We start from the raw sequence: 24,762 nt of genomic DNA on the forward strand, positions 1-24,762 counted from the left end.
GCCATCCCATCCCATCCCATCCCATCGCAGAGATCCGATCCCATCGCAGGGATCCCATCCCAGGGATCCCATCCCATCCCATGGATCCCATCCTATCCCATCTCATCCCATCCCATCCCATCCCATCCCATCCCATGGATCCCATCCCAACCCAGGGATCCCATCCCATCCCATGGATCCCATCCTATCCCATCCCATCCCATCCCATCCCATCCCATCCCATCCCATCCCATCCCATCCCATCCCATCCCATGGATCCCATCCCAACCCAGGGATCCCATCCCATCCCAGGGATCCCATCCAATCCCATCCCATCCCATACCATCCCACCCCTTCCCATCCGATCCCATCCCAGGGATCCACTCCCATCCCAGGGATCCCATCCCATCCCATCCCATCAATCCCAGGGATCCCATCCCAGGTATCCATCCCATCCCAGGCATCCCATTCCAGGGATTCCATCCCATCCCAGGGATCCCATCCCATACGAGGGATCGCATTCCAGGGATCCCAACCCAGGGATCCCATCCCATCCAATCCCAAGCATCCAATCCCATCCCATCTCATCGCAGGGATCCCATCCCATCCCATCCCATCCCATCCCATCCCATCCCATCCCATCCCATCCCAGGGATCCCATCCCATCCCATCCCATCCCATCCCATCCCACTGATCCCATCCCATCCCATCCCAGGGATCCCATCCCATCCCAGGGACCAAAACCCATCCCATACCATCCCATCCCTTCCCAGGGATCCCATCACATCCCAACCTATCCCATCGCATCCCATCCCATCCCATTCCAGGGATCACATCTCATTCCAGGGATCCCATCCCAGGGATCCCATCCCATCTCATCCCATCCCATCCCAGGGATCCCATCGCAGGGATCCCATCGCATCCCTGGGATCCCATCCCATCCCATCACATCCCATCCCATCCCTGGGATCCCATCCCAGGGATCCCATCCCAGGGATCCCATCCAATCCCATCCCATCCCATCGATCCCATATTGGGGATCCCCTCCCATTCCTTCCCAAGGATCCCATCCCATCCCATCCCATCCCATCCGAAGGACGCCATCCCAGGCATCCCATCCCATCCCTGGGATCCCATCCAAGGGATCCCATTCCATTCCATCCCAGGTCTCCCATCCCATCGCATCCGAGGGATCCCATCCACACCCATGGATCCCATCCCATCCCATCCCATTCCATTCCATCCCAGGGATCCCATCCCATCCAAGGGATCCCATCCCATCCCAGGGATCCCATCCCATCCAAGGACTCCCATCCCATCCCATCCCATCCCATCCCATCCCATCCCATCCCAGGGTTCCCATCCCATCCCATCCCATCCCAGGGTTCCCATCCCATCCCAACCCATCCCATAACAGGGATCCCATCCCATCCCAGGGATGCCATCCCAGGGATCCGATCCCAACCCAGGGATCCCATCCTATCCCAGGGATCCCATCCCAGGGATCCCATCCCATCCAATCTGAGGGATCCAATCCAAAGGATCCAATCCAAAGGATCCCATCCCATCCCAGGGATCCCATCCCATCCCATCCCATCCCATCCATTCCCATCCCAGGAATCCCATCCCATCCCATTCAAGGGATCACATCCCATACCAGGGACCCCATCCCATCCCAGGAATCCCATCCCATCCCATCCCATCGCAGGGATCCCATTCCCAAGGATCCCATCCCAGGGATCCCATCCCAGGGATCCCATCCCATCCCATCCGATCCCATCCCAGGAATCCCATCCCATTCAAGGGATCACATCCCATCCCAGGGATCCCATCCCATCCCAGGGATCCCATCCCAGGGATCCCATCCCATCCCAGGGATCCCATCCCATCCCAGGGATCCCATCCCAACCCAGGGATCCCATCCTATCCCAGGGATCCCATCCCAGGGGTCCCATCCCATCCCAAGGATCCCATCCCATCCCAGGGATCCCTTCCCATCCCAAGGATCCCATCCCATCCCTTCCCATCCTGTCCCATCCCATCCGATTCCATCCCAGGAATCCCATCCCATTCAAGGGATCACATCCCATCCCAAGAGTCCCATCCCATCCCAGGGATCCCATCCCATCCCAGGGAATCCATCCCATCCCAGGGATCCCATCCTATCCCATTCCATCCCATCCCATCCCATCCCATCCCATCCCATCGCAGAGATCCCATCCCATCCCAGGGATCCCATCCTATCCCATTCCATCCCATCCCATCCCATCCCATCCCATCCCATCGCAGAGATCCCATCCCATCCCAGGGATCCCATCCCATACCTGGGATCCCATCCCATCCCAGGGATCCAATCCCATTCCAGCTATCCCATCCCAGGGATTCAATCCCATCCCTGGTATCCCATCCCATCCGTTCCCATTCCAGGCATCCTATCCCATCCCATCCCATCCCAGGGATCCCATCCCATCCCATCCCATCCCATCCATTCCCATCCCAGGAATCCCATCCCATCCAATTCCAGGAATCCGATCCCATCCAAGGGATCCCATCCCATCCCAGGGATCCCATCCCTTCCGAGGGATCCCATCCCATCCCAGGAATCCCATCCCATCCCATTCAAGGGATCACATCCCATCCCAGGGAACCCATCCCATCCCAGGGATCCCATCCCAGGGATCCCATCCCAGGGATCCCATCCCATCCCATCCCATCCATTCCCATCCCAGGAATCCCATCCCATCCCATCCAATTCCAGGAATCCCATTCCCATCCAATCCCATCCCATCCCATCCCATCACATCCAATCCCATCCCAGGGATCCCATCCCATCCTATCCCAGGGATCCCGTCCCATCCCAGGGATCCCATCCCTGGGACCCCATCCCAGGGATCCCATCCCATCCCATCCCATCCATTCCCATCCCAGGAATCCCATCCCATCCAATTCCAGGAATCCCATCCCATCCAATTCCAGGAATCCCATCCCATCCAAGGGATCCCATCCCATCCCAGGGATCCCATCCCAGGGATCTAATCCCATCCCAGGGATCCCATCCCATCCCATCCCATCCCATCCCAGGGATACCATCCCATCCCAGGGATCCCACCCAATCCCATCCCATCCCATCCCATCCCATCCCATCCCATCCCATCCCATCCCATCCCAGGGATACCATCCCATCCCATCCCAGGGATCCCACCCAATCCCATTCCATCCCAACCCAGGGTTCCCATCCCATCCCAACCCATCCCATCCCATGGATCCCATCCCATCCTAGAGATCCCATCCCAGTTATCCCATCCCATCCCATCCCAGGGATCCCATCCCATCCCATCCCAGGGATCCCATCCCAGGGATCCCATCCCAGGGATCCCATCCCATGCCAGGGATCCCATCCCATCTCATCCCATCCCATCCCAGGGATCCCATCCCAGGGATCCCATCCCAGGGATCCCCATCCCAGGGATCCCATCCCATCCCAGAGATCCCATCCCAGGGATCCCATCCCATCCCAGGGATCCCATCCCATCTCATCCCATCCCATCCCAGGGATCCCATCGCAGGGATCCCATCGCATCCCTGGGATCCCATCCCATCCCATCACATCCCATCCCATCCCTGGGATCCCATCCCAGGGATCCCATCCCAGGGATCCCATCCAATCCCATCCCATCCCATCGATCCCATATTGGGGATCCCCTCCCATTCCTTCCCAAGGATCCCATCCCATCCCATCCCATCCCATCCCATCCCATCCCAAGGACGCCATCCCAGGCATCCCATCCCATCCCTGGGATCCCATCCAAGGGATCCCATTCCATTCCATCCCAGGTCTCCCATCCCATCGCATCCGAGGGATCCCATCCACACCCATGGATCCCATCCCATCCCATCCCATTCCATTCCATCCCAGGGATCCCATCCCATCCAAGGGATCCCATCCCATCCCAGGGATCCCATCCCATCCAAGGACTCCCATCCCATCCCATCCCATCCCATCCCATCCCATCCCATCCCAGGGTTCCCATCCCATCCCATCCCATCCCAGGGTTCCCATCCCATCCCAACCCATCCCATAACAGCGATCCCATCCCATCCCAGGGATGCCATCCCAGGGATCCGATCCCAACCCAGGGATCCCATCCTATCCCAGGGATCCCATCCCAGGGAACCCATCCCATCCAATCTGAGGGATCCAATCCAAAGGATCCAATCCAAAGGATCCCATCCCATCCCAGGGATCCCATCCCATCCCATCACATCCCATCCATTCCCATCCCAGGAATCCCATCCCATCCCATTCAAGGGATCACATCCCATACCAGGGACCCCATCCCATCCCAGGAATCCCATCCCATCCCATCCCATCGCAGGGATCCCATTCCCAAGGATCCCATCCCAGGGATCCCATCCCAGGGATCCCATCCCATCCCATCCGATCCCATCCCAGGAATCCCATCCCATTCAAGGGATCACATACCATCCCAGGGATCCCATCCCATCCCAGGTATCCCATCCCAGGGATCCCATCCCATCCCAGGGATTCCATCGCATCCCGGGGATCCTATCCCATCGGAGGGATCCCATCCTATCCCAGGGATCCCATCCCAGGGGTCCCATCCCATCCCAAGGATCCCATCCCATCCCAGGGATCCCTTCCCATCCCAAGGATCCCATCCCATCCCATCCCATCCTGTCCCATCCCATCCGATTCCATCCCAGGAATCCCATCCCATTCAAGGGATCACATCCCATCCCAAGAGTCCCATCCCATCCCAGGGATCCCATCCCATCCCAGGGAATCCATCCCATCCCAGGGATCCCATCCTATCCCATTCCATCCCATCCCATCCCATCCCATCCCATCGCAGAGATCCCATCCCATCCCAGGGATCCCATCCCATACCTGGGATCCCATCCCATCCCAGGGATCCAATCCCATTCCAGCTATCCCATCCCAGGGATTCAATCCCATCCCAGGTATGCCATCCCATCTGTTCCCATTCCAGGCATCCTATCCCATCCCATCCCATCCCATCCAAGGGATCCCATCCCATCCCAGTGATCCCATCCCAACCCAGGGATCCCATCCCATCCCAGGGATCCCATCCCATACCTGGGATCCCATCCCATCCCAGGGATCCAATCCCATTCCAGCTATCCCATCCCAGGGATTCAATCCCATCCCAGGTATGCCATCCCATCTGTTCCCATTCCAGGCATCCTATCCCATCCCATCCCATCCAAGGGATCCCATCCCAGCCCAGGGATCCCATCCCAACCCATCCCAGGAATCCCATCCCATTCCATTCCAGGGATCCCATCCCATTCCAGGGATCCCATCGCATCCCAGGGAACACATCCCATCCCAGGGATCCCATCCCATCCCAGGAATCCCATCCCATCCCATTCAAGGGATCACATCCCATCCCAGGGAACCCATCCCATCCCAGGGATCCCATCCCAGGGATCCCATCCCATCCCAGGGATCCCATCCCATCCCAGGGATTCCATCGCATCCCGGGGATCCTATCCCATCCCAGGGATCCCATCCTATCCCAGGGATCCCATTCCATCCCATCCCATCCCATCCCATCCCATCTGAGGGATCCAATAGGAAGGATCCCATCCCAGGGATCCCATCCCATCCCAGGGATCCCATCCCATTCCATCCGATCCCATCCCAGGAATCCCATCCCATTCAAGGGATCACATCGCATCCCAGGGATCCCATCCCATCCCAGGTATCCCATCCCAGGGATCCCATCCCATCCCAGGGATCCCATCCCAACCCAGGGATCCGATGCCATCGGAGGGATCCCATCCTATCCCAGGGATCCCATCCCATCCCATCCCATCCCATCCCATCCCATCCCACTGATCCCATCCCATCCCATCCTATCCCAGGGATCCCATCCCAGGGACCAAAACCCATCCCATACCATCCCATCCCTTCCCAGGGATCCCATCACATCCCAACCTATCCCATCGCATCCCATCCCATCCCAATCCAGGGATCACATCTCATTCCAGGGATCCCATCCCAGGCATCCCATCCCATCCCAGGGATCCCATCCCACGGATCCGATCCCAACCCTGGGATCCCATCCTATCCCAGGGATCCCGTCCCATCCCAGGGATCCCATCCCATCCCATCCCATCCCATCCCATCCCATCCCATCCCATCCATTCCCATCCCAGGAATCCCATCCCATCCAATTCCAGGAATCCGATCCCATCCAAGGGATCCCATCCCATCCCAGGAATCCCATCCCATCCCATTCAAGGGATCACATCCCATACCAGGGAACCCATCCCATCCCAGGGATCCCATCCCAGGGTTCCCATCCAAGGGATCCCATCCCATCCCATCCCATCCATTCCCATCCCAGGAATCCCATCCCATCCAATTCCAGGAATCCCATTCCCATCCAATCCCATCCCATCCCATCACATCCAATCCCATCCCAGGGGTCCCATCCCATCCTATCCCAGGGATCCCGTCCCATCCCAGGGATCCCATCCCTGGGACCCCATCCCAGGGATCCCATCCCATCCTAGAGATCCCATCCCAGTTATCCCATCCCATCCCATCCCAGGGATCCCATCCCATGCCAGGGATCCCATCCCAGGGATCCCATCCCAGGGATCCCATCCCATGCCAGGGATCCCATCCCATCTCATCCCATCCCATCCCAGGGATCCCATCCCAGGGATCCCATCCCAGGGATCCCCATCCCAGGGATCCCATCCCATCCCAGGGATCCCATCCCATCTCATCCCATCCCATCCCAGGGATCCCATCGCAGGGATCCCATCGCATCCCTGGGATCCCATCCCATCCCATCACATCCCATCCCATCCCTGGGATCCCATCCCAGGGATCCCATCCCAGGGATCCCATCCCATCCCATCCCATCACATCGATCCCATATTGGGGATCCCCTCCCATTCCTTCCCAAGGATCCCATCCCATCCCATCCCATCCCATCCCAAGGACGCCATCCCAGGCATCCCATCCCATCCCTGGGATCCCATCCAAGAGATCCCATTCCATTCCATCCCAGGTCTCCCATCCCATCGCATCCGAGGGATCCCATCCACACCCATGGATCCCATCCCATCCCATCCCATTCCATTCCATCCCAGGGATCCCAACCCATCCAAGGGATCCCATCCCATCCCAGGGATCCCATCCCATCCAAGGACTCCCATCCCACCCCATCCCATCCCATCCCAGGGTTCCCATCCCATCCCATCCCATCCCATCCCATCCCATCCCAGGGTTCCCATCCCATCCCAACCCATCCCATAACAGGGATCCCATCCCATCCCATCCCAGGGATGCCATCCCAGGGATCCGATCCCAACCCAGGGATCCCATCCTATCCCAGGGATCCCATCCCAGGGATCCCATCCCATTCAATCTGAGGGATCCAATCCAAAGGATCCAATCCAAAGGATCCCATCCCATCCCAGGAATCCCATCCCATTCAAGGGATCACATCCCATCCCAAGAGTCCCATCCCATCCCAGGGATCCCATCCCATCCCAGGGAATCCATCCCATCCCAGGGATCCCATCCTATCCCATTCCATCCCATCCCATCCCATCCCATCCCATCCCATCGCAGAGATCCCATCCCATCCCAGGGATCCCATCCCATACCTGGGATCCCATCCCATCCCAGGGATCCAATCCCATTCCAGCTATCCCATCCCAGGGATTCAATCCCATCCCAGGTATCCCATCCCATCCGTTCCCATTCCAGGCATCCTATCCCATCCCATCCCATCCCAGGGATCCCATCCCATCCCATCCCATCCCATCCCATCCCATCCCATCCATTCCCATCCCAGGAATCCCATCCCATCCAATTCCAGGAATCCGATCCCATCCAAGGGATCCCATCCCATCCCAGGGATCCCATCCCTTCCGAGGGATCCCATCCCATCCCAGGAATCCCATCCCATCCCATTCAAGGGATCACATCCCATCCCAGGGAACCCATCCCATCCCAGGGATCCCATCCCAGGGATCCCATCCCAGGGATCCCATCCCATCCCATCCCATCCATTCCCATCCCAGGAATCCCATCCCATCCCATCCAATTCCAGGAATCCCATTCCCATCCAATCCCATCCCATCCCATCACATCCAATCCCATCCCAGGGATCCCATCCCATCCTATCCCAGGGATCCCGTCCCATCCCAGGGATCCCATCCCTGGGACCCCATCCCAGGGATCCCATCCCATCCCATCCCATCCATTCCCATCCCAGGAATCCCATCCCATCCAATTCCAGGAATCCCATCCCATCCAATTCCAGGAATCCCATCCCATCCAAGGGATCCCATCCCATCCCAGGGATCCCATCCCTTCCGAGGGATCCCATCCCAGGGATCTAATCCCATCCCAGGGATCCCATCCCATCCCATCCCATCCCATCCCAGGGATACCATCCCATCCCAGGGATCCCACCCAATCCCATCCCATCCCATCCCATCCCATCCCATCCCATCCCATCCCATCCCAGGGATACCATCCCATCCCATCCCAGGGATCCCACCCAATCCCATCCCATCCCATCCCATCCCAGGGTTCCCATCCCATCCCAACCCATCCCATCCCATGGATCCCATCCCATCCTAGAGATCCCATCCCAGTTATCCCATCCCATCCCATCCCAGGGATCCCATCCCATCCCAGGGATCCCATCCCAGGGATCCCATCCCAGGGATCCCATCCCATGCCAGGGATCCCATCCCATCTCATCCCATCCCATCCCAGGGATCCCATCCCAGGGATCCCATCCCAGGGATCCCCATCCCAGGGATCCCATCCCATCCCAGAGATCCCATCCCAGGGATCCCATCCCATCCCAAGGATCCCATCCCATCTCATCCCATCCCATCCCAGGGATCCCATCGCAGGGATCCCATCGCATCCCTGGGATCCCATCCCATCCCATCACAACCCATCCCATCCCTGGGATCCCATCCCAGGGATCCCATCCCAGGGATCCCATCCAATCCCATCCCATCCCATCGATCCCATATTGGGGATCCCCTCCCATTCCTTCCCAAGGATCCCATCCCATCCCATCCCATCCCATCCCAAGGACGCCATCCCAGGCATCCCATCCCATCCCTGGGATCCCATCCAAGGGATCCCATTCCATTCCATCCCAGGTCTCCCATCCCATCGCATCCGAGGGATCCCATCCACACCCATGGATCCCATCCCATCCCATCCCATTCCATTCCATCCCAGGGATCCCATCCCATCCAAGGGATCCCATCCCATCCCAGGGATCCCATCCCATCCAAGGACTCCCATCCCATCCCATCCCATCCCATCCCATCCCATCCCAGGGTTCCCATCCCATCCCAACCCATCCCATAACAGGGATCCCATCCCATCCCATCCCAGGGATGCCATCCCAGGGATCCGATCCCAACCCAGGGATCCCATCCTATCCCAGGGATCCCATCCCAGGGATCCCATCCCATTCAATCTGAGGGATCCAATCCAAAGGATCCAATCCAAAGGATCCCATCCCATCCCAGGGATCCCATCCCATCCCATCCCATCCCATCCATTCCCATCCCAGGAATCCCATCCCATCCCATTCAAGGGATCACATCCCATACCAGGGACCCCATCCCATCGCAGGGATCCAATCCCATCCCATCCCATCGCAGGGATCCCATTCCCAAGGATCCCATCCCAGGGATCCCATCCCAGGGATCCCATCCCATCCCATCCGATCCCATCCCAGGAATCCCATCCCATTCAAGGGATCACATCCCATCCCAGGGATCCCATCCCATCCCAGGTATCCCATCCCAGGGATCCCATCCCATCCCAGGGATCCCATCCCAACCAGGGATCCGATCCCATCGGAGGGATCCCATCCTATCCCAGGGATCCCATCCCAGGGGTCCCATCCCATCCCAAGGATCCCATCCCATCCCAGGGATCCCTTCCCATCCCAAGGATCCCATCCCATCCCTTCCCATCCTGTCCCATCCCATCCGATTCCATCCCAGGAATCCCATCCCATTCAAGGGATCACATCCCATCCCAAGAGTCCCATCCCATCCCAGGGTTCCCATCCCATCCCAGGGAATCCATCCCATCCCAGGGATCCCATCCTATCCCATTCCATCCCATCCCATCCCATCCCATCCCATCGCAGAGATCCCATCCCATCCCAGGGATCCCATCCCATACCTGGGATCCCATCCCATCCCAGGGATCCAATCCCATTCCAGCTATCCCATCCCAGGGATTCAATCCCATCCCAGGTATCCCATCCCATCCGTTCCCATTCCAGGCATCCTATCCCATCCCATCCCATCCCAGGGATCCCATCCCATCCCATCCCATCCCATCCCATCCCATCCCATCCATTCCCATCCCAGGAATCCCATCCCATCCAATTCCAGGAATCCGATCCCATCCAAGGGATCCCATCCCATCCCAGGGATCCCATCCCTTCCGAGGGATCCCATCCCATCCCAGGAATCCCATCCCATCCCATTCAAGGGATCACATCCCATCCCAGGGAACCCATCCCATCCCAGGGATCCCATCCCAGGGATCCCATCCCAGGGATCCCATCCCATCCCATCCCATCCATTCCCATCCCAGGAATCCCATCCCATCCCATCCAATTCCAGGAATCCCATTCCCATCCAATCCCATCCCATCCCATCCCATCACATCCAATCCCATCCCAGGGATCCCATCCCATCCTATCCCAGGGATCCCGTCCCATCCCAGGGATCCCATCCCTGGGACCCCATCCCAGGGATCCCATCCCATCCCATCCCATCCATTCCCATCCCAGGAATCCCATCCCATCCAATTCCAGGAATCCCATCCCATCCAATTCCAGGAATCCCATCCCATCCAAGGGATCCCATCCCATCCCAGGGATCCCATCCCTTCCGAGGGATCCCATCCCAGGGATCTAATCCCATCCCAGGGATCCCATCCCATCCCATCCCATCCCATCCCAGGGATACCATCCCATCCCAGGGATCCCACCCAATCCCATCCCATCCCATCCCATCCCATCCCATCCCATCCCATCCCAGGGATACCATCCCATCCCATCCCAGGGATCCCACCCAATCCCATCCCATCCCATCCCATCCCAGGGTTCCCATCCCATCCCAACCCATCCCATCCCATGGATCCCATCCCATCCTAGAGATCCCATCCCAGTTATCCCATCCCATCCCATCCCAGGGATCCCATCCCATCCCAGGGATCCCATCCCAGGGATCCCATCCCAGGGATCCCATCCCATGCCAGGGATCCCATCCCATCTCATCCCATCCCATCCCAGGGATCCCATCCCAGGGATCCCATCCCAGGGATCCCCATCCCAGGGATCCCATCCCATCCCAGAGATCCCATCCCAGGGATCCCATCCCATCCCAGGGATCCCATCCCATCTCATCCCATCCCATCCCAGGGATCCCATCGCAGGGATCCCATCGCATCCCTGGGATCCCATCCCATCCCATCACATCCCATCCCATCCCTGGGATCCCATCCCAGGGATCCCATCCCAGGGATCCCATCCAATCCCATCCCATCCCATCGATCCCATATTGGGGATCCCCTCCCATTCCTTCCCAAGGATCCCATCCCATCCCATCCCATCCCATCCCATCCCATCCCAAGGACACCATCCCAGGCATCCCATCCCATCCCTGGGATCCCATCCAAGGGATCCCATTCCATTCCATCCCAGGTCTCCCATCCCATCGCATCCGAGGGATCCCATCCACACCCATGGATCCCATCCCATCCCATCCCATTCCATTCCATCCCAGGGATCCCATCCCATCCAAGGGATCCCATCCCATCCCAGGGATCCCATCCCATCCAAGGACTCCCATCCCATCCCATCCCATCCCATCCCAGGGTTCCCATCCCATCCCATCCCATCCCAGGGTTGCCATCCCATCCCAACCCATCCCATAACAGCGATCCCATCCCATCCCAGGGATGCCATCCCAGGGATCCGATCCCAACCCAGGGATCCCATCCTATCCCAGGGATCCCATCCCAGGGATCCCATCCCATCCAATCTGAGGGATCCAATCCAAAGGATCCAATCCAAAGGATCCCATCCCATCCCAGGGATCCCATCCCATCCCATCCCATCCCATCCATTCCCATCCCAGGAATCCCATCCCATCCCATTCAAGGGATCACATCCCATACCAGGGACCCCATCCCATCCCAGGAATCCCATCCCATCCCATCCCATCGCAGGGATCCCATTCCCAAGGATCCCATCCCAGGGATCCCATCCCAGGGATCCCATCCCATCCCATCCGATCCCATCCCAGGAATCCCATCCCATTCAAGGGATCACATACCATCCCAGGGATCCCATCCCAGGTATCCCATCCCAGGGATCCCATCCCATCCCAGGGATTCCATCGCATCCCGGGGATCCTATCCCATCGGAGGGATCCCATCCTATCCCAGGGATCCCATCCCAGGGGTCCCATCCCATCCCAAGGATCCCATCACATCCCAGGGATCCCTTCCCATCCCAAGGATCCCATCCCATCCCATCCCATCCTGTCCCATCCCATCCGATTCCATCCCAGGAATCCCATCCCATTCAAGGGATCACATCCCATCCCAAGAGTCCCATCCCATCCCAGGGATCCCATCCCATCCCATCCCATCCCATCCCAAGGACACCATCCCAGGCATCCCATCCCATCCCTGGGATCCCATCCAAGGGATCCCATTCCATTCCATCCCAGGTCTCCCATCCCATCGCATCCGAGGGATCCCATCCACACCCATGGATCCCATCCCATCCCATCCCATTCCATTCCATCCCAGGGATCCCATCCCATCCAAGGGATCCCATCCCATCCCAGGGATCCCATCCCATCCAAGGACTCCCATCCCATCCCATCCCATCCCATCCCAGGGTTCCCATCCCATCCCATCCCATCCCAGGGTTCCCATCCCATCCCAACCCATCCCATAACAGCGATCCCATCCCATCCCAGGGATGCCATCCCAGGGATCCGATCCCAACCCAGGGATCCCATCCTATCCCAGGGATCCCATCCCAGGGATCCCATCCCATCCAATCTGAGGGATCCAATCCAAAGGATCCAATCCAAAGGATCCCATCCCATCCCAGGGATCCCATCCCATCCCATCCCATCCCATCCCATCCATTCCCATCCCAGGAATCCCATCCCATCCCATTCAAGGGATCACATCCCATACCAGGGACCCCATCCCATCCCAGGAATCCCATCCCATCCCATCCCATCGCAGGGATCCCATTCCCAAGGATCCCATCCCAGGGATCCCATCCCAGGGATCCCATCCCATCCCATCCGATCCCATCCCAGGAATCCCATCCCATTCAAGGGATCACATACCATCCCAGGGATCCCATCCCAGGTATCCCATCCCAGGGATCCCATCCCATCCCAGGGATTCCATCGCATCCCGGGGATCCTATCCCATCGGAGGGATCCCATCCTATCCCAGGGATCCCATCCCAGGGGTCCCATCCCATCCCAAGGATCCCATCACATCCCAGGGATCCCTTCCCATCCCAAGGATCCCATCCCATCCCATCCCATCCTGTCCCATCCCATCCGATTCCATCCCAGGAATCCCATCCCATTCAAGGGATCACATCCCATCCCAAGAGTCCCATCCCATCCCAGGGATCCCATCCCATCCCAGGGAATCCATCCCATCCCAGGGATCCCATCCTATCCCATTCCATCCCATCCCATCCCATCGCAGAGATCCCATCCCATCCCAGGGATCCCATCCCATACCTGGGATCCCATCCCATCCCAGGGATCCAATCCCATTCCAGGCATCCTATCCCATCCCATCCCATCCAAGGGATCCCATCCCATCCCAGTGATCCCATCCCAACCCAGGGATCCCATCCCAGCCCAGGGATCCCATCCCAACCCATCCCAGGAATCCCATCCCATTCCATTCCAGGGATCCCATCCCATTCCAGGGATCCCCTCGCATCCCAGGGAACACATCCCATCCCAGGGATCCCATCCCATCCCAGGAATCCCATCCCATCCCATTCAAGGGATCACATCCCATCCCAGGGAACCCATCCCATCCCAGGGATCCCATCCCAGGGATCCCATCCCATCCCAGGGATCCCATCCCATCCCAGGGATTCCATCGCATCCCGGGGATCCTATCCCATCCCAGGGATCCCATCCTATCCCAGGGATCCCATCCCATCCCATCCCATCCCATCCCATCCCATCTGAGGGATCCAATAGGAAGGATCCCATCCCAGGGATCCCATCCCATCCCAGGGATCCCATCCCAGGGATCCCATCCCATCCCAGGGATCCCATCCCAACCCAGGGATCCGATCCCATCGGAGGGATCCCATCCTATCCCAGGGATCCCATCCCATCCCATCCCATCCCATCCCATCCCACTGATCCCATCCCATCCCATCCCATCCCAGGGATCCCATACCAGGGACCAAAACCCATCCCATACCATCCCATCCCTTCCCAGGGATCCCATCACATCCCAACCTATCCCATCGCATCCCATCCCATCCCATTCCAGGGATCACATCTCATTCCAGGGATCCCATCCCAGGGATCCCATCCCATCCCAGGGATCCCATCCCACGGATCCGATCCCAACCCTGGGATCCCATCCTATCCCAGGGATCCCGTCCCATCCCAGGGATCCCATCCCATCCCATCCCATCCCATCCCATCCCATCCCATCCCATCCCATCCCATCCATTCCCATCCCAGGAATCCCATCCCATCCAATTCCAGGAATCCGATCCCATCCAAGGGATCCCATCCCATCCCAGGAATCCCATCCCATCCCATTCAAGGGATCACATCCCATACCAGGGAACCCATCCCATCCCAGGGATCCCATCCCAGGGTTCCCATCCAAGGGATCCCATCCCATCCCATCCCATCCATTCCCATCCCAGGAATCCCATCCCATCCAATTCCAGGAATCCCATTCCCATCCAATCCCATCCCATCCCATCACATCCAATCCCATCCCAGGGGTCCCATCCCATCCTATCCCAGGGATCCCGTCCCATCCCAGGGATCCCATCCCTGGGACCCCATCCCAGGGATCCCATCCCATCCTAGAGATCCCATCCCAGTTATCCCATCCCATCCCATCCCAGGGATCCCATCCCATCCCAGGGATCCCATCCCAGGGATCCCATCCCAGGGATCCCATCCCATGCCAGGGATCCCATCCCATCTCATCCCATCCCATCCCAGGGATCCCATCCCAGGGATCCCATCCCAGGGATCCCCATCCCAGGGATCCCATCCCATCCCAGGGATCCCATCCCATCTCATCCCATCCCATCCCAGGGATCCCATCGCAGGGATCCCATCGCATCCCTGGGATCCCATCCCATCCCATCACATCCCATCCCATCCCTGGGATCCCATCCCAGGGATCCCATCCCAGGGATCCCATCCCATCCCATCCCATCCCATCGATCCCATATTGGGGATCCCCTCCCATTCCTTCCCAAGGATCCCATCCCATCCCATCCCATCCCATCCCAAGGACGCCATCCCAGGCATCCCATCCCATCCCTGGGATCCCATCCAAGGGATCCCATTCCATTCCATCCCAGGTCTCCCATCCCATCGCATCCGAGGGATCCCATCCACACCCATGGATCCCATCCCATCCCATCCCATTCCATTCCATCCCAGGGATCCCAACCCATCCAAGGGATCCCATCCCATCCCAGGGATCCCATCCCATCCAAGGACTCCCATCCCATCCCATCCCATCCCATCCCATCCCATCCCATCCCAGGGTTCCCATCCCATCCCATCCCATCCCATCCCATCCCATCCCATCCCAGGGTTCCCATCCCATCCCAACCCATCCCATAACAGGGATCCCATCCCATCCCAGGGATGCCATCCCAGGGATCCGATCCCAACCCAGGGATCCCATCCCAGGGATCCCATCCCATCCAATCTGAGGGATCCAATCCAAAGGATCCAATCCAAAGGATCCCATCCCATCCCAGGGATCCCATCCCATCCCATCCCATCCCATCCATTCCCATCCCAGGAATCCCATCCCATCCCATTCAAGGGATCACATCCCATACCAGGGACCCCATCCCATCGCAGGGATCCAATCCCATCCCATCCCATCGCAGGGTTCCCATTCCCAAGGATCCCATCCCAGGGATCCCATCCCAGGGATCCCATCCCATCCCATCCGATCCCATCCCAGGAATCCCATCCCATTCAAGGGATCACATCCCATCCCAGGGATCCCATCCCATCCCAGGTATCCCATCCCAGGGATCCCATCCTATCCCAGGGATCCCATCCCAGGGGTCCCATCCCATCCCAAGGATCCCATCCCATCCCAGGGATCCCTTCCCATCCCAAGGATCCCATCCCATCCCATCCCATCCCGTCCCATCCCATCCGATTCCATCCCAGGAATCCCATCCCATTCAAGGGATCACATCCCATCCCAAGGGTCCCATCCCATCCCAGGGATCCCATCCCATCCCAGGGAATCCATCCCATCCCAGGGATCCCATCCCATACCTGGGATCCCATCCCATCCCAGGGATCCAATCCCATTCCAGCTATCCCATCCCAGGGATTCAATCCCATCCCAGGTATCCCATCCCATCTGTTCCCATTCCAGGCATCCTATCCCATCCCATCCCATCCAAGGGATCCCATCCCATCCCAGTGATCCCATCCCAACCCAGGGATCCCATCCCAGCCCAGGGATCCCATCCCAACCCATCCCAGGAATCCCAACCCATTCCATTCCAGGGATCCCATCCCATTCCAGGGATCCCATCGCATCCCAGGGAACACATCCCATCCCAGGGATCCCATCCCATCCCAGGAATCCCATCCCATCCCATTCAAGGGATCACATCCCATCCCAGGGAACCCATCCCATCCCAGGGATCCCATCCCAGGGATCCCATCCCATCCCAGGGATCCCATCCCATCCCAGGGATTCCATCGCATCCCGGGGATCCTATCCCATCCCAGGGATCCCATCCTATCCCAGGGATCCCATCCCATCCCATCCCATCCCATCCCATCCCATCCCATCTGAGGGATCCAATACGAAGGATCCCATCCCAGGGATCCCATCTGTTGGGGGTTGAATGCTTCGCTTTTCTTTCTGTGGAATTTCTCCCATTGTTATGCTAATTAATTGTGGCTACACCTTAAAACGACAGATAATGTTCTCTCGTAGGGGGGTGGCTGGAGGGGGAGGGGGGGGGGGAACCGGAAAAGGAAAGGTGGGATAGGGGGGTCTGGAGCGGGGGACGATCTCTCTCGCTTGGCTCGTGGAGTGGGAAGACCACCTGGGCTCTGCTCTGGCATCTTCCCCTGTCATCCCAGCGCTGAGATCCACGCTCCCTGCCTTTGGACATCGCTCCGCGGCTCTCCCAGCTCACCCTACTACCTCCGGACACTCTGCTGAGCACCACGACCGACACCGTGAGGGGGGAGTCACTTTCCCCATCCTCTCTCTCCCCTGGGCCGCGGCCGCCATCACCCAGCCCTCTTCAACTGCGCGGGACCTGCCCTGCCCCCACAGCACCGGTAACAGCACAGGGAGACGGCCTGCGGCCAGAAGGGACTGGAGCGGAGCTAGACTGTTTCTGTTGCCAATTTTTATAGCTGTTGTTGTTTTTTCTGCTTTGTTAAATACCAGTAAAGAACTGTTATTCTCATCCCCATATCTCCTGCCTGAAGGTGTCTGAATTGGACCTAAAATAATTAAAAGGGAGGGGGATTGCACTCTGCATCGCAGAAAAAGGGGCTCCTGCCTTTCCTTAGACCATACCTGTCTTTCAAACCGAGACACCATCCCATCCCAGGGATCCCATCCCATCCCATCCCATCCCATCCCATCCCAGGGATCCCATCCCATCCCATCCCATCCCATCCCATTCTAGCCAGTCCCATCCCATCCCATCGATCCCATCTCATCCAATCCCATCCCAGGGATCCCATCCCATCCTATCCCAGGGATCCCGTCCCATCCCAGGGATCCCATCCCTGGGACCCCATCCCAGGGATCCCATCCCATCCCATCCCATCCATTCCCATCCCAGGAATCCCATCCCATCCAATTCCAGGAATCCCATCCCATCCAATTCCAGGAATCCCATCCCATCCAAGGGATCCCATCCCATTCCAGGGATCCCATCCCTTCCGAGGGATCCCATCCCAGGGATCTAATCCCATCCCAGGGATCCCATCCCATCCCATCCCATCCCATCCCAGGGATACCATCCCATCCCATCCCAGGGATCCAACCAATCCCATCCCATCCCATCCCATCCCATCCCATCCCATCCCATCCCATCCCATCCCATCCCATCCCATCCCAGGGATACCATCCCATCCCATCCCAGGGATCCCACCCAATCCCATCCCATCCCATCCCATCCCATCCCATCCCATCCCATCCCATCCCATCCCATCCCATCCCATCCCATCCCATTCTAGCCAGTCCCATCCCATCGATCCCATTCCCATCCAATCCCATCCCAACCCATCCCATCCAATCCCATCCCAGGGATCCCATCCCAGGGATGCCATCCCATCCCATCACATCCAATCCCATCCCAGGGATCCCATCCTATCCCATTCCATCCCATCCCATCCCATCGCAGAGATCCCATCCCATCGCAGGGATGCCATCCCATCCCTGGGATCCCATCCCAGGGATCCCATCCCATCCCATCACATCCCATCCCATGAATCCCATCCTATCCCATCTCATCCCATCCCATCCCATCCCATCCCATCCCATCCCATCCCATCCCATCCCATCCCATCCCATCCCATCCCATGGATCCGATCCCAACCCAGGGATCCCATCCCATCCCAACGCATCCCATCCCACCCATTCCCATCCCATCCCATCCAATCCCATCCCATCCCATCCCATCCCAGGGTTCCCATCCCATCCCAACCCATCCCATCTCATGGATCCCATCCCATCCCAGAGATCCCATCCCAGGGATCCCATGCCATCCCATCCGATCCCATCCCATCCCATCCCAGGGTTCCCATCCCATCCCAACCCATCCCATACCAGGGATCCGATCCCACCCCAGGGATCCAATACCAGCGATCCTAACCCATACCAGGGATCCCATCCCATCCCAGGGATGCCATCCCAGGGATCCGATCCCAACCCAGGGATCCCATCCCATCCCAGGGATGCCATCCCAGGGATCCGATCCCAACCCAGGGATCCCATCCTGTCGCAGGGATCCCATCCCAGGGATCCCATCCCATCCAATCTGAGGGATCCAATCTGAGGGATCCAATCCAAAGGATCCCATCCCATCCCAGGGATCCCATCCCATCCCATCCCATCCATTCCCATCCCAGGAATCCCATCCCATTCAAGGGATCACATCCCATACCAGGGACCCCATCCCAGGGATCCCATCCCAGGGATCCCATCCCAGGGATCCCATCCTATCCCAGGGATCCCATCGCAGGGATCCCATCCCATCCCATCGCAGGGGTCCCATTCCCAAGGATCCCATCCCAGGGATCCCATCCCATCCCAGGGATCCCATCCCATCCCATCCCATCCCATTCAAGGGATCACATCCCATCCCAGGGATCCCATTCCATCCCAGGTATCCCATCCCAGGGATCCCATCCCATCCCATCCCATCCCAGCCCATTCCATCGATCCCATCCCATCCCAACCCATTCAAACCCATCCCATACCATCCCACCCCATTCCATCCCATCCCATCCCATCCCATCCCATCCCATCCCATCCCATCCCATCCCAGGGATCCCATCCCAGGGATACCATCCCATACCAGGGATCCCATGGCATCCCATCCCATTCCATTCCATCCCCGGGATTCAATCCCATCCCAGGCATCCCATCCCATCCCAGGGATCCCATTCCAGGGATCCCATCCCAGGGATCCCATCCCATCACAGGGTTCCCATCCCATCCCACTCCATCCTATCCCATGGATCCCATCCCACCCCTTCCCATCCCATCCCACCCCATCGCATCCCATCCCTCCCAGGGATCCCCTCCCATCCCAGGGATCCCATCCCATCCCATCCAATCCCATCTCATCCCATCCCATCAATCCCGGGGATACCATCCCAGGTATCCCATCCCATCCCAGGGATCCCATCCCAGGGATTCCATCCCATCCCAGAGATCCCATCCCATACGAGGGATCACATTACAGGGATCCCATCCCAGAGATCCCATCCCAGGGATCCCATCCCATCCCATCCCATCCCATCCCATCCCATCCCATCCCATCCCAGGCATCCAATCCCAACCCATCCCATCCCATGGATCCCATCCCATCCCAGAGATCCCATCCCGGGGATCCCATCCCATCCCATCCCATCCCATCCCATCCCATCCCATCCCATCCCAGGGATCCCATTCCAGGGATCCCATCCCATCCCATCCCATCCCAGGGAACCAATCCCATCCCATCTCATCCCAGGGATCCCATCCCATCTCATCCCAGGGTTCCCATCCCATCCCAACCCATCCCATCCCATGGATCCCATCCCATCCCAGAGATCCCATCGCAGGGATCCCATCCCATCCCAAAGATCCCATCCCAGGGATACCGTCCCAGGGATCCCATCACATCCCATCCCATCCCACCCCATCCCATCCCAGTGTTCCCATCCCATCCCTGTGTTCCCATCCCCTCCCATACCAACCCATCCCAGGAATCCCATCCCATCCCATTCAAGGGATCACATCCCATACCAGGGACCCCATCCCAGGGATCCCGTCACATCCCAGGGATCCCATCCTATTCCAGGAAACCCATCCCATCACAGCGATCCCATCCCAGGGATCCCATCCCATCCCAGGGATCCCATCCCAGGGATCCCATCCCAGGGATCCCATCCCAGGGATCCCATCCCATCCCATCCCAGGTATCGCATCCTATCCCAACCAATCCTATCCCATCCCATCCCATCCCATCCCAGGGATCCCATCCCATCCCAGGGATCCCATCCCAGGGATCCCATCCCATCCCACCCCATCCCATCCAACCCACCCCGTCCCGTCCCGTCCCGTCCGGTCCCGTCCCGTCCCATCCCATCCCATCCCATCCCATCCCATCCCATCCCATCCCATCCCAGGGATCCCATCCCAGGGATCCCATCCCAGGGATCCCATCCCAGGGACTCCATCGCATCCCAGGGATCCCATCCCATACGAGGGATCACATTCCAGTGATCCCATCCCAGGGATCCCATCTCATCCCATTCCAGGGATCCAATCCCATCCCATCTCATCCCAGGGATCCCATAAGATCCCATCACGTCTGAGAGATCCAATGCCAAGGATCCCATCCCAGAGATCCCATCCCATTCCAGGGATCCCACTGCATCCCAGGGAACACATCCCATCGCAGCGATCCCATCCCATCCCAGAGATCCCATCTCATCACATCCTATCCCATGCCATCCCATCCCATCCCATGCCAACCCATCCCATGCCATCCCATCCCATGCCATCCCATCCCATGCCATCCCATCCCATCCCATCCCATCCCATCCCATCCCATCCCATCCCAGGGATCCCATACGAGGGATCCCTTTCCATCCCTGGGATCCCCTTCCATCCCATGCCATCCCATCCCATCCCATCCCATCCCATCCCATCCCATCCCATCCCATCCCATCCCATCCCATCCCATCTTATCCCATCGCAGCGATCCCATCCCATCCTAGGGATCCCATCCCATCAAAGGGATTCCATCCCAGGGATCCCATCCCATCCCAGGAATCCCATCCCAGGGATCCCATCCCATCCCAGGGATCCCATGCCATCCCATCCCATTCCATCCCATCCCAGGGATTCCATCCCATACCAGGGCTCCCATCCCATCCCAGGGATCCCATCCCATCCCATTCCAGGGATCCCATCCCATTCCATCCCATCCCATCCAAGGGATCACATCCCATCCCAGGGATCCCATCCCATCCCAGGGATCCCATTCCAGGGATCCCATCGCAGGGTTCCCATCCCATCCGACCCCATCCCATACCAGGGCTCCCATCCCTTCCCAGGGATGCCATCCCCTCCCCTCCCAGGGATACCATCCCATCCCAGGGATCCCATCCCAGGGATCCCCTCCCATCCCAGGGATCCCATCCCAGGGATCCCATCCCATCCCATGCCATCCCAGGGATCCCATCCCAGGGATCCCATGCCATCCCAGGGATTCCATCCCAGGGATCCCGTCCCATCCCAGGGATCCCATCCCATACGAGGGATCACATTCCAGGGATCCCATCCCAGGGATCCCATCCCATCCCAGAGTTCCCATCCCATCCCAACCCATCCCATCCCATGGATCCCATCACATCCCAGAGATCCCATCGCAGGGATCCCATCCCATCCCAGGGATCCCATCCCAGGGATTCCGTCCCAGGGATACCATCCCATCCCATCCCTTCCCATCCCATCCCGTCCCATCCCTTCCCATCCCATCCCATCCCAGGGATCCCATCCCAGGGAACCCATCGCATCCCAGGGATCCAATCCCAGCGATCCTATCCCATCCCAGTGATCCCATCCCATCCCATCCCATCCCATTCCAGGAATCCCATCCCCTGCCAGGTATCCCATCCCATCCCAGGAATCCCATCCCATCCCAGGGATCCCATCCCAAGGATCCCATCACATCCCAGGGATCCCATCCCATCCCAGGGATCCCATCCCATCCCATACCATCCCATCCCATCGATCCCATCCCATCCTGACCCATTCTAACCCATCCCATCCCACCCCATTCCATCCCATCCCAGGGATCCCACGCCATCCCATCCCATTCCATCCCATCCCAGGGATTCCATCCCATCCCAGGGATCCCATCCCATCCCAGGGATCCCATTCCAGGGATCCCATCGCAGGGTTCCCATCCCATCCGACCCCATCCCATCCCATGGATCCCATCCCATCCCATCAAAGGGATCCCATCCCATCCCATCCCATCACAGGGAACCCCTCCCATCCCAGGGATCCCATCCCATCCCATCCCACCCCATCCTATCCCATCCCATCCCATCCCATCCCATCCCATCCCATCCCATCCCATCCCATCCCATCCCATCCCATCCCATCCCATCCCATCCCATCCCATCCCATCCCATGAATCCCAGGGATCCCATCCCAGGTATCCCATCCCATCCCAGGGATCCCATCCCAGGGATTCCATCCCATCCCAGGGATCCCATCCCATACGAGGTATCACACTCCAGGGATCCCATCCCAGGGATCCCATCCCATCCCAGGCATCCTATCCCATCCCATCTCATCGCAGGGATAACATCCCATCCCATACCAGGGTTCCCATCCCAACCCAACCCATCCCATCCCAGGGATCCCATGCCAGGGATCCCATCCCATCCCAGGGATCCAATACCAGGGATCCTATCCCATCCCAGGGATCCCATCCCATCCCAGGGAAAGCATCCCATCCCATCCAATCCCAGGGATCCCATCCCATCCCATCCGATCCCAGGGATCCCATCCATCTGAGGTATACCATCCCAGGGATCCCATTCCATCCCAGGGATCCCATCCCATTCCATCCCATCCCACCCCATTCCAGGGATCACATCTCATTCCAGGGATCCCATCCCGGGGATCCCATCCCATCCCAGGGATCCCATCCCAGGGATCCCATCCCATCCCAGTGATCCCCTCCCAGTGATCCCATCCCATCCCATCCCATCCCATCCATTCCAATCCCAGGAATCTCATCCCATCCCATTCCAGGGATCCCATCCCATCCCAGGGATCCCATCCCATCCCAGGGATCCCATCACATCCCAGGGATCCCAACTCATCCCATTTCAGGGATCCCATCCCATCCCGGGGATCCCATCACATCCCAGGGATCCCATCTCATCCCATTCCAGGGATCCCATCCCATCCCATCCCATCCCATACCAGGGATCCGATCCCACCCCAGGGATCCAATACCAGCGATCCTAACCCATACCAGGGATCCCATCCCATCCCAGGGATGCCATCCCAGGGATCCGATCCCAACCCAGGGATCCCATCCCATCCCAGGGATGCCATCCCAGGGATCCGATCCCAACCCAGGGATCCCATCCTGTCGCAGGGATCCCATCCCAGGGATCCCATCCCATCCAATCTGAGGGATCCAATCTGAGGGATCCAATCCAAAGGATCCCATCCCATCCCAGGGATCCCATCCCATCCCATCCCATCCATTCCCATCCCAGGAATCCCATCCCATTCAAGGGATCACATCCCATACCAGGGACCCCATCCCAGGGATCCCATCCCAGGGATCCCATCCCAGGGATCCCATCCTATCCCAGGGATCCCATCGCAGGGATCCCATCCCATCCCATCGCAGGGGTCCCATTCCCAAGGATCCCATCCCAGGGATCCCATCCCATCCCAGGGATCCCATCCCATCCCATCCCATCCCATTCAAGGGATCACATCCCATCCCAGGGATCCCATTCCATCCCAGGTATCCCATCCCAGGGATCCCATCCCATCCCATCCCATCCCAGCCCATTCCATCGATCCCATCCCATCCCAACCCATTCAAACCCATCCCATACCATCCCACCCCATTCCATCCCATCCCATCCCATCCCATCCCATCCCATCCCATCCCATCCCAT

Source organism: Sturnus vulgaris, chromosome W (assembly GCF_052056855.1).
Source record: "Sturnus vulgaris isolate bStuVul1 chromosome W, bStuVul1.hap1, whole genome shotgun sequence".
NCBI classification, from domain to species: Eukaryota; Metazoa; Chordata; class Aves; order Passeriformes; family Sturnidae; genus Sturnus; species Sturnus vulgaris.